Source organism: Jaculus jaculus, chromosome 10, assembly GCF_020740685.1.
Source record: "Jaculus jaculus isolate mJacJac1 chromosome 10, mJacJac1.mat.Y.cur, whole genome shotgun sequence".
In the NCBI taxonomy this organism is placed as follows: domain Eukaryota; kingdom Metazoa; phylum Chordata; class Mammalia; order Rodentia; family Dipodidae; genus Jaculus; species Jaculus jaculus.
Window position 1 is genome coordinate 52,228,567 of NC_059111.1, and position 8,044 is coordinate 52,236,610.

At 36.8% G+C, this 8,044-nt stretch overlaps 1 pseudogene; it reads right to left on the reverse strand.

Moving 5' to 3' along the window:
* Positions 1 to 6,356: 6,356 nt before the first annotated feature.
* Positions 6,357 to 6,797, reverse strand: LOC101599089 (annotated as a pseudogene).
* Positions 6,798 to 8,044: the final 1,247 nt, after the last annotated feature.

Genomic DNA, 8,044 nt, shown 5'->3' on the forward strand with positions numbered 1-8,044 from the left:
TCTGAGTAGATTTTTAAATGTCAACCCAAAACAAGCTTAGGTGCCGTGGAGAAATGGATATGAACATTAATTTGATTCAGCCTTTTCACAATGTAAACATGTATTATGTCATTTTGTTTTGTGTAATAACTGTGTAGAACTTTAATCTGTCAATTTGAAAATAATTATTTCTACCAAAATATTTGTTTTATTGACTTCAACTGTGAAATTCATTCAGTAGGAGACATAAATAGTCAATATTGGAAGTGGGAGAAATGCGAGATAGATAATAAAAGTCCCTATTGTAATAATGATATCCTGGTGATATTAGCAAAACTGAAGTTCTATATGGTTTAAGAAATACAAAGAAAAGGAAGAAATAGAAATGACAATTTGTAATAAGGTTTTTTGTTTTTGTTTTTTTTTTTGACATGTGAAGATAAAGAATATTGCAATCAGAGGAAAAGCCAATGAAGAAGTATACTGAAAACAAGAAAGGCATAGAAAAAGTTGGGAGCTCCTTCAAATGGCCAAAATGGATAAGATTTAGGATGTCAGTGGACAGTTAGCCTCCAATTCAAATGCAACACCTTCCAAAGATGAGAGTGCACTCAGGCACAACACAGGTCAATGGAGGATGAAGAGGTCTGAAGATGACAGATCTTATGTACACTGAAATATATAAAGATACATATTTGTGTTAATTTTTAAAAGATAATATTATTATCCTCTTTAAAAACTGTCACCTTTTCAAACATGGAAATGTGAGTCATGGCTGCTGGATGGGAGGAACAGCTCCTCTGTCAGAGTGAAGTTTCCAAGTCTTCTTTATTTCACATTCTTCAGATGAATGAACCACATGTGGAAATAGAATTTTTATTAAAAACTTAAGTTATTTGGAAGATATTAAAATCAGAAGTTGGGGGCTGAAGAGATGGCTCAGCAGTTAAGGTGCTTCCCTGCAAAGCCTAACAACTTGTATTCAATTCCCACATAAATCCAAATGTATAAGGTGGTTCATGGATCTGGAGTCCATTTGCAATGGCTAGAGGCCCTGACACACCCATTTCTCTCTCAAGAAAAAAAGAGAGAGAGAAAGTAAGAGAGAAAGAGAAAGAAAGAAAGAAAGAAAGAAAGAAAGAAAGAAAGAAAGAAAGAAAGAAAGAAAGAAAGAAAGGAGGGAGGGAGGGAAGGAAGGAGAGAAGAAAAGAAGGAAGGAAGAGAAGACAGAAAGAAAAATTTAAGTCAGAAGTTGGGAAATTTCTTCATATTTCACTTGAGTCCTCTCAACAACACTCAGGGTTCCAGCATACATTGAAGAGTTGTGAGTCTCTAGGATTATCCACAGGTAATCAAATTGGACATGTTGATAGACTGCGTGGTTTCTCTTGGTCATTAGTATTTGGCCAGTCTGGCTGACATAGGACTGGGTGTAGTACACAGATGGGAACAAGACAATATCTCTTTTTCCCGTACAATTCTAATGATGAAGTTGGGACAGTTGGGACATGCTACTTCTTTGGAAGTGTTTAATTAAAATCTGTAGCATTCTAATGAAGCCAACCAAGGTAAAAGTCATTATGACTGTCAGACTCTCAGAGTTTTACCTACAAGTACTAATGTTAAAAGGATGGTAAAGTATTTCTATTGCTTATTCAAATTTAAGGTAGACGAAAAGACATTAACCTAGATGCTTTGTTTTTTTGTTTTTTTTTTTTTTTTGGTGATTCACTGGTTATTAATATATTCCCTCCAAGGACTATTATGGCTTTCCTGTTCAGTTTTTTTTTTGTTGTTTATTTATTTATTTTTATTTATTTGAGAACAACAGACAGAGAGAAAGAGACAGATATATATATAGAGAGAATGGGCACGCCAGGGCCTCCAGCCACTGCGGACGAACTCCAGATGTGCACACCCCCTTGTGCATCTGGCTAACATGGGTCCTGAGGAGTTGAGCCTCGAACTGGGGTCCTTAGGCTTCATAGGCAAGCGCTTAACCACTAAGCCATCTCTCCAGCCCCAGTTTTGTGTTGTTGTTTTTTTTTATATATATATCCTAGCTCTTGGCATTCTGCCTGCCAGCTTATATTGATGTCTAGGTTTGCATCTCCAGAGAGTCTGCCACCATGGAGGGGACTTACATATACACACCAACAGCTCAAGAGCCAGTGTGTCCAATATCATTTGTGATTGACCTCCTCACAAACTTTGCCAAACCTGAATGCTCTTTAGGTTCCCATGGTGGTGGGGGGTTGCTGTATCTAGATCAAGAGGAGCCAGAATTTGAACTGTCTTCAAGGTGACCTTTTGCATCTATGGGTAAATTAGAAAATGATATATTGGTTTTGGTTTGGGGTTTAAGCTGGTTAAAAGACAAGGAGCTCAAAACTGTCAGAAATACTTATTGTTTCCTTAAGGCAAAGCCTGATGAGTGTGTCTTTTTGTGTAAGATTTTGGAAAGAATTCTGTGACCAAAAGTTGGCCTGACTGGAGGCTGATAGTCAGAGGCTAACAGAAACTGTGAGAAATCAATGTGTGCTATTTAGCAGCTATCCAGTATACAGTGTTTACCAGCCAAACAAATATGTTGTTGTATGTTTGCAGCATGCTGAATTGTGGGGACATAGCCAGGAATATATTATAGAAAAGTAGTAATATGCTAGGAAACAACAACAACAACAACAACAAAACATGGAAATCTCCCACCAAAAAGAGACAAGAAAAGTTGCAGATAAGCCTTTGTTAACCTGTCAGCATACTCAGATCCACATTGAAAGCATAGGGTTTTCCATGAACTTTTTGATTATCTTCTCTGGCTGGATTCATTTCTTCCCTTGCATGCATACAAAACAGAATGAATCAGACAGTGAGTAAAGTTTACCTGTATACACACCCCCACATCCCTGCACACACAAAATCTAAAGATCTTAGACTCTCATTCTAAACAGGTTGTTGCTATATGAGAATTCTGTCTATCAAAATGCCTCAGGGATATCTCCACTTCATCAGTCAATGTGAGAACTTTTCACAGAGAAATCCAAGGGGAAGAAAAATGGAGATGCAGTTCAATAAACCTGCCTGTGTGGCTTTTCTCAGTCTTCTAGTGCTAGATGATTGCATCATAAATATTATTCACAATGTATTCACAGAACAAATTCTTATTAGATAAAAACACCATTAAATAACTTGGAATAAAAAATTAAGGATAGAGCTGGGCGTGGTGGCGCATGCCTTTAATTGTAGCACTCGGGAGGCAGAGGTAAGAGGCCACCCTGAGAATACAGAGTTAATTCCAGGTCAGCCTGAGCTAGAGTGAGACCCTACCTTGAAAAGCCAAAACAAAAAACAAAACAAAAAAAATTAAGGATAATAAATTTGCTATGTTTCCATCCTTATTTGCATTATTAACCAGCCACCCTTTATTCCTTTTCCTGCTTTTCCTGTTCCTGATAAGTTAAATCTTATGACAAGGTATTATTACAAGTGTGTTGTTTTTTTTTATAAATACTCAGTGTAGTTATTGCCTGCCACATTTTTTGGTACCCACTTTTCTATGCATAACCAGTTGAGCATGCTCAGCCCTATATCTAGGATAGTAGGGAATACACAGTGTTATGGAGGAAATATTTCCTGACATCTATCCTGATGATAAATTAAACTTTATGGACAGAAAGTGATCTATGCCAAAACTGAAACTTAAGTTAAGTCCTTTAAACCTCCAGCAGAGGTGTCCTCAATAATATACCTTTTAAAGTACAGTCATTATTCATTTGATGTCTACAGACACCATTACTCTTTAAGTCTAGGCAGAAGAGCAATAACTTCTGATCAACAGATTCTGTCAGCCTTGGCAAAGAGCCTTCATTTGATATATATTTGATACTCACTCTGGAAACCACAATTGATCTTAGCTAAAACATTAATGCTAAAACGCAAAGTTAACAGAATATTTATGAAAGAGTAGCTACAGCTTCACAAATGTGAGTGCCAAACTTATCAGAATATACTTTAACTTGTTTCAAAACTGCTGCCTTTTTAACCCTATTATTAAATCTTCTAACTCTATGAGAATGTAATGATGGAGAGACTCATTGTAAGTACATAGATGGGTGTGATGGTGCACACCTATCTCCCCAGTATCAGGGAGGCCAAATCTGGAGACATCATTTCAGAAGGGCAAGGGGAAATAGTTAAATATAAATACTTATGCTACAACTTAAAATTACAGGTTATTTTATCAACTTTTCATCCCATAGTCATCCTAACTATAATATCTCAGGTGAATTAATATGACATTTATGTTCTTAGAGCACAGATGTAAAAGCCAGTTCAGGATTTATGTGTTTTTATCTGTGAAGCAAGAGAGAAAGGCTAGGAGAACCAGCCAGGTGCATGTAAACCTTATCTCTACTCCCACACAACCTCAGAGAAGATTATATCAATAAAATCTAATTTGTAATAGTACTGAATTTCCATGAGATTGTGCAGATTAAATAAAAGAGTACTTTGTTTTTCTTTTAGTTTTTTGAGGTAGGGTCTCACTCAAGCCCAGGCTGACCTGGAATTCACTATGGAGTCTTAAGGTGGCCTCGAATTCACAGCAATCCTCCTACCTCTGCCTCCTGAGTGCTGAGATTAAAGTCGTGCACCACCATCCCTGGCAAAACAATACTTTTAAAGAATTTATAACTGGTACAAAATATATTCTTATTTTTGTTTAAAATAAAATATTCTGGGTAACTAATCTAAATCTATGAAAAGATGAAATTTTTCCTAGTAATTATATTGTTTTATTAGATTGTTAAAAACAATTAACATCAAATAGCTTCATTATATTTGCTTCTGTAATTATTTATTTTTGCATATGGATGCATGTGCCATGGCATTGATGTGGAGGTCACAGGACATATTTTAGGTGTCTATGCTCCACCATCTTTGAGACAGGAACTCTTGCCACTACAAACTGTCAGAGTACAAAACAAATGTTGGACTATTTGGCCTTCAAGATTCACATTCTTCTAACTCCAACTCCTATTGGCATAGGAGTTTTAGCATCACAGATGCATGTGCCACTTGGCATTCAGCTTTGCTTGGATGCTGGGGAATCACACCCAGACCAGCAGACCTTTCAAGCACACAGCTTTATCTTATGATCCATCTACCCAGCCCCTTTGATGGCAATCTTTTATGGTGGTATTTATTCTAAACATTGCTTACTTTTTGTAGGATTTCCAATCCTGTCAGACATATATTATTATTAGTTTTAAACTTCATTAGGTAGATAACTTTAATTTCGGTATATTCAACAGTTTCTTCTAAGCTTGAATTTGGGCATAATTTAAGTTTCCTCTATGTCCTGAGATAATAAAGTTTTTAAAATCAATATCTATCTCTCATCTATTGAGTCAAAGTCTTAGGCTGGCCATGTACTTTCAATAATCTTCCTATGTCAGCTGCCCAAGTGCTGAATTTACAGGCATGAGCTTTTAAGACTAAGAAAGCTATTCATAGTCACTTTCCTTTCCTTATTTTTCTACTTTTCACATTTAACCATGGAGTGTTCATTACTGTGTGTGGTATTAACTTCAGAAGTACCCTCATTTGCACTACATAGCTAGTTTCCCAGCATTCATTGGTTTCAGTTCTGTCTTTGTTATGTATTAATCTTTTTTTTTATGTCAGTGATCTGTGGTTATTTTAAGTTATACTGATTCGTCTTTGTAATAATTCCATGCTTAATGTGATAATACAGTTTTGCTATGTGACTCAGAATCCAGAAAGTCAAGACTTCTGTTTTAATACATTTTTATCAGTTAACTATGAAACTCAGGAAACTACAGAATAAATATTATACACCAATTTTGGCTGAGATTTCACTGAAATTATAAACTAGGTTGAAGAGTATTAAAACCTTTATACAGGGTTGGAGAGATGGCTCAGTGCTTAAGCACTTACCTGTGAAGTCTAAGGACCCCAGTTCGAGGCTCGATTCCCCTTTACCCATGTAAGCCACATGCATAAGGTGGCACATACATCTGGAGTTCGTTTCCAGTGGCTGAAGGCCCTTGTGTGCCCATTATCTCTCTCTATCTTTTTCTCTATCTTTGTCAAATAAGTAAATAAAAATAAACAAAAATAAAAACTCTTTATACAATGTTAAATTATTCCATCCATTATCATAAAGGTTTATTCATAGGTTCACATCATGATTTTGGGGGGCAGATGACACTGTACAGGGAATACTCACAGCTTCAACAGTTTCCCTCTAGTTATAAGGAAGCTTCAGAAACAACTAGGTTTGCTATAGTAAGGCCTCCTGCCTGTGACAAAAGTAAGCCAGCAGTAAAGCATGAGGGCCTACCCTCCTGTCTCTGCTAGATCCAGTCCTGTTCATGGCTGTTGCAATCTGCCAGTTCATCAGGTGGAACCACAGGCTGATATCATCCCCTGCCCTCTCCAAGGAATCACTGCCATGCATGATATTCCTGCCAACTTGGATGCAAAAATCCCCATGGATGGTCATGGGTTTGAAATCTGCAGGGTCTGTCTACCCAAGCATCATTTGGCCTGTTTTCACCACATCTAGCCCCTCTCAACTGCCAGCCTAGTATGCTTGAACTTCACCAAGTTGCTAAAGAATGGACAGTCCTTCAGGTTAAAGTAGTGTTCCTTGAGAAGGTCTTCTGAAGCCTTCAGAAATTTTGGCTAACAGGGAGGAATCCCTTCTGTTAGAATAGCTTGATGAGCTTACCCATAAGCCCTAGCTGGACCACATCTGGCTTGATAGCAAAGAGGATATATTCAGAAGGAGCCATGGTCCCATGCCCTCAATTCTCTTCCTTTCTCCTCAGGACCCCAAATTTTCCACATCCTTTCAGCACCCCTACAGAATTCCCAGATCATGTTTTCATTAACGCATTCAAGTTTACTCTGTAAATGCTGGATATAGTCTTGATTATGTACAAGGTGTTTTGTAATTCTTGTTGTTTTGGGATTGATATAAACTTATAATTTTATTTATCAAAACAGTTGTGGAAATTCTATATTTTTGTTGGTTGATCATGTATTCATTTTAATGGACTTTGATGATCTTTTTTTTTCCTCTGAAATTCATTATATAGCAAATATTGGATAAAACACACAGTGAGTGATCTTCCACCCTCAGCTCCTTAAATGCTAGAATTACAAGGGTTTCAATGTTTTTTAGTGACTAACAGAATGCCTTTCTACAAAGGCTGTGTTAGGAGTGGACGTGATGAGGTACATGTTCAAGTTCAGCCTTGATAGTCTCTGCAAAACAGTTTTTAGTAACTGTTACTGTTTGCTTCTGTGAATATTTTATGGTTCACATCCATATTTAAAAGAACCATGGGTTGCTATTATAAACTTTTGGCATTAGTATTGCACTAAAAAGCTCACAAAATGAACTGCGTAATTCTAACTCAATTTCTATCTGCTGCAACAATTTATGTGAGCCACTAGTTAGCAATTACTTGAGGCTTGGTATGGCTCACCTGTAAGGTTATATGTAATGATTATTTTGGAGCTGATCCTTGACTACAATTTAAATTTCTCTAACATTTATTACTCTACTCATATTTTTAGTTCCTTTAGATGATGTTAGCATTTTGTAAAATATATACTAGACAATATATTAAAGTTATTTTGATTCCACAGTTATTAAATTTTATCTGCTCTTCATTCATTTTTTATATTTTATTTATTTATTTGAGAGAGAGAGGCAGATATAGATAGATAGATGATAGATAGATAGATAGATAGATAGATAGATAGATAGATAGATAGATAGATAGATAGATGTTAGAGAGAGATAGAGAGGGAGAGAGAGGGGGGGGGGAATGGGAATGTCAGGGCCTCTAGCCACTGCAATCAAACTCCAGACACATATGCCAACTTGAGCATCTGGCTTTACATGGGTATTGGGGAATAAAACCTGGTTCCTTTGGAGCTGCAGGCAAGCACTGTAACTGCTGAGCCATCTCTCCAGCCCTGTTCTTCTTTCTTATGTTGAGGCAAACCCAACACACTGGCATTTCTTTAT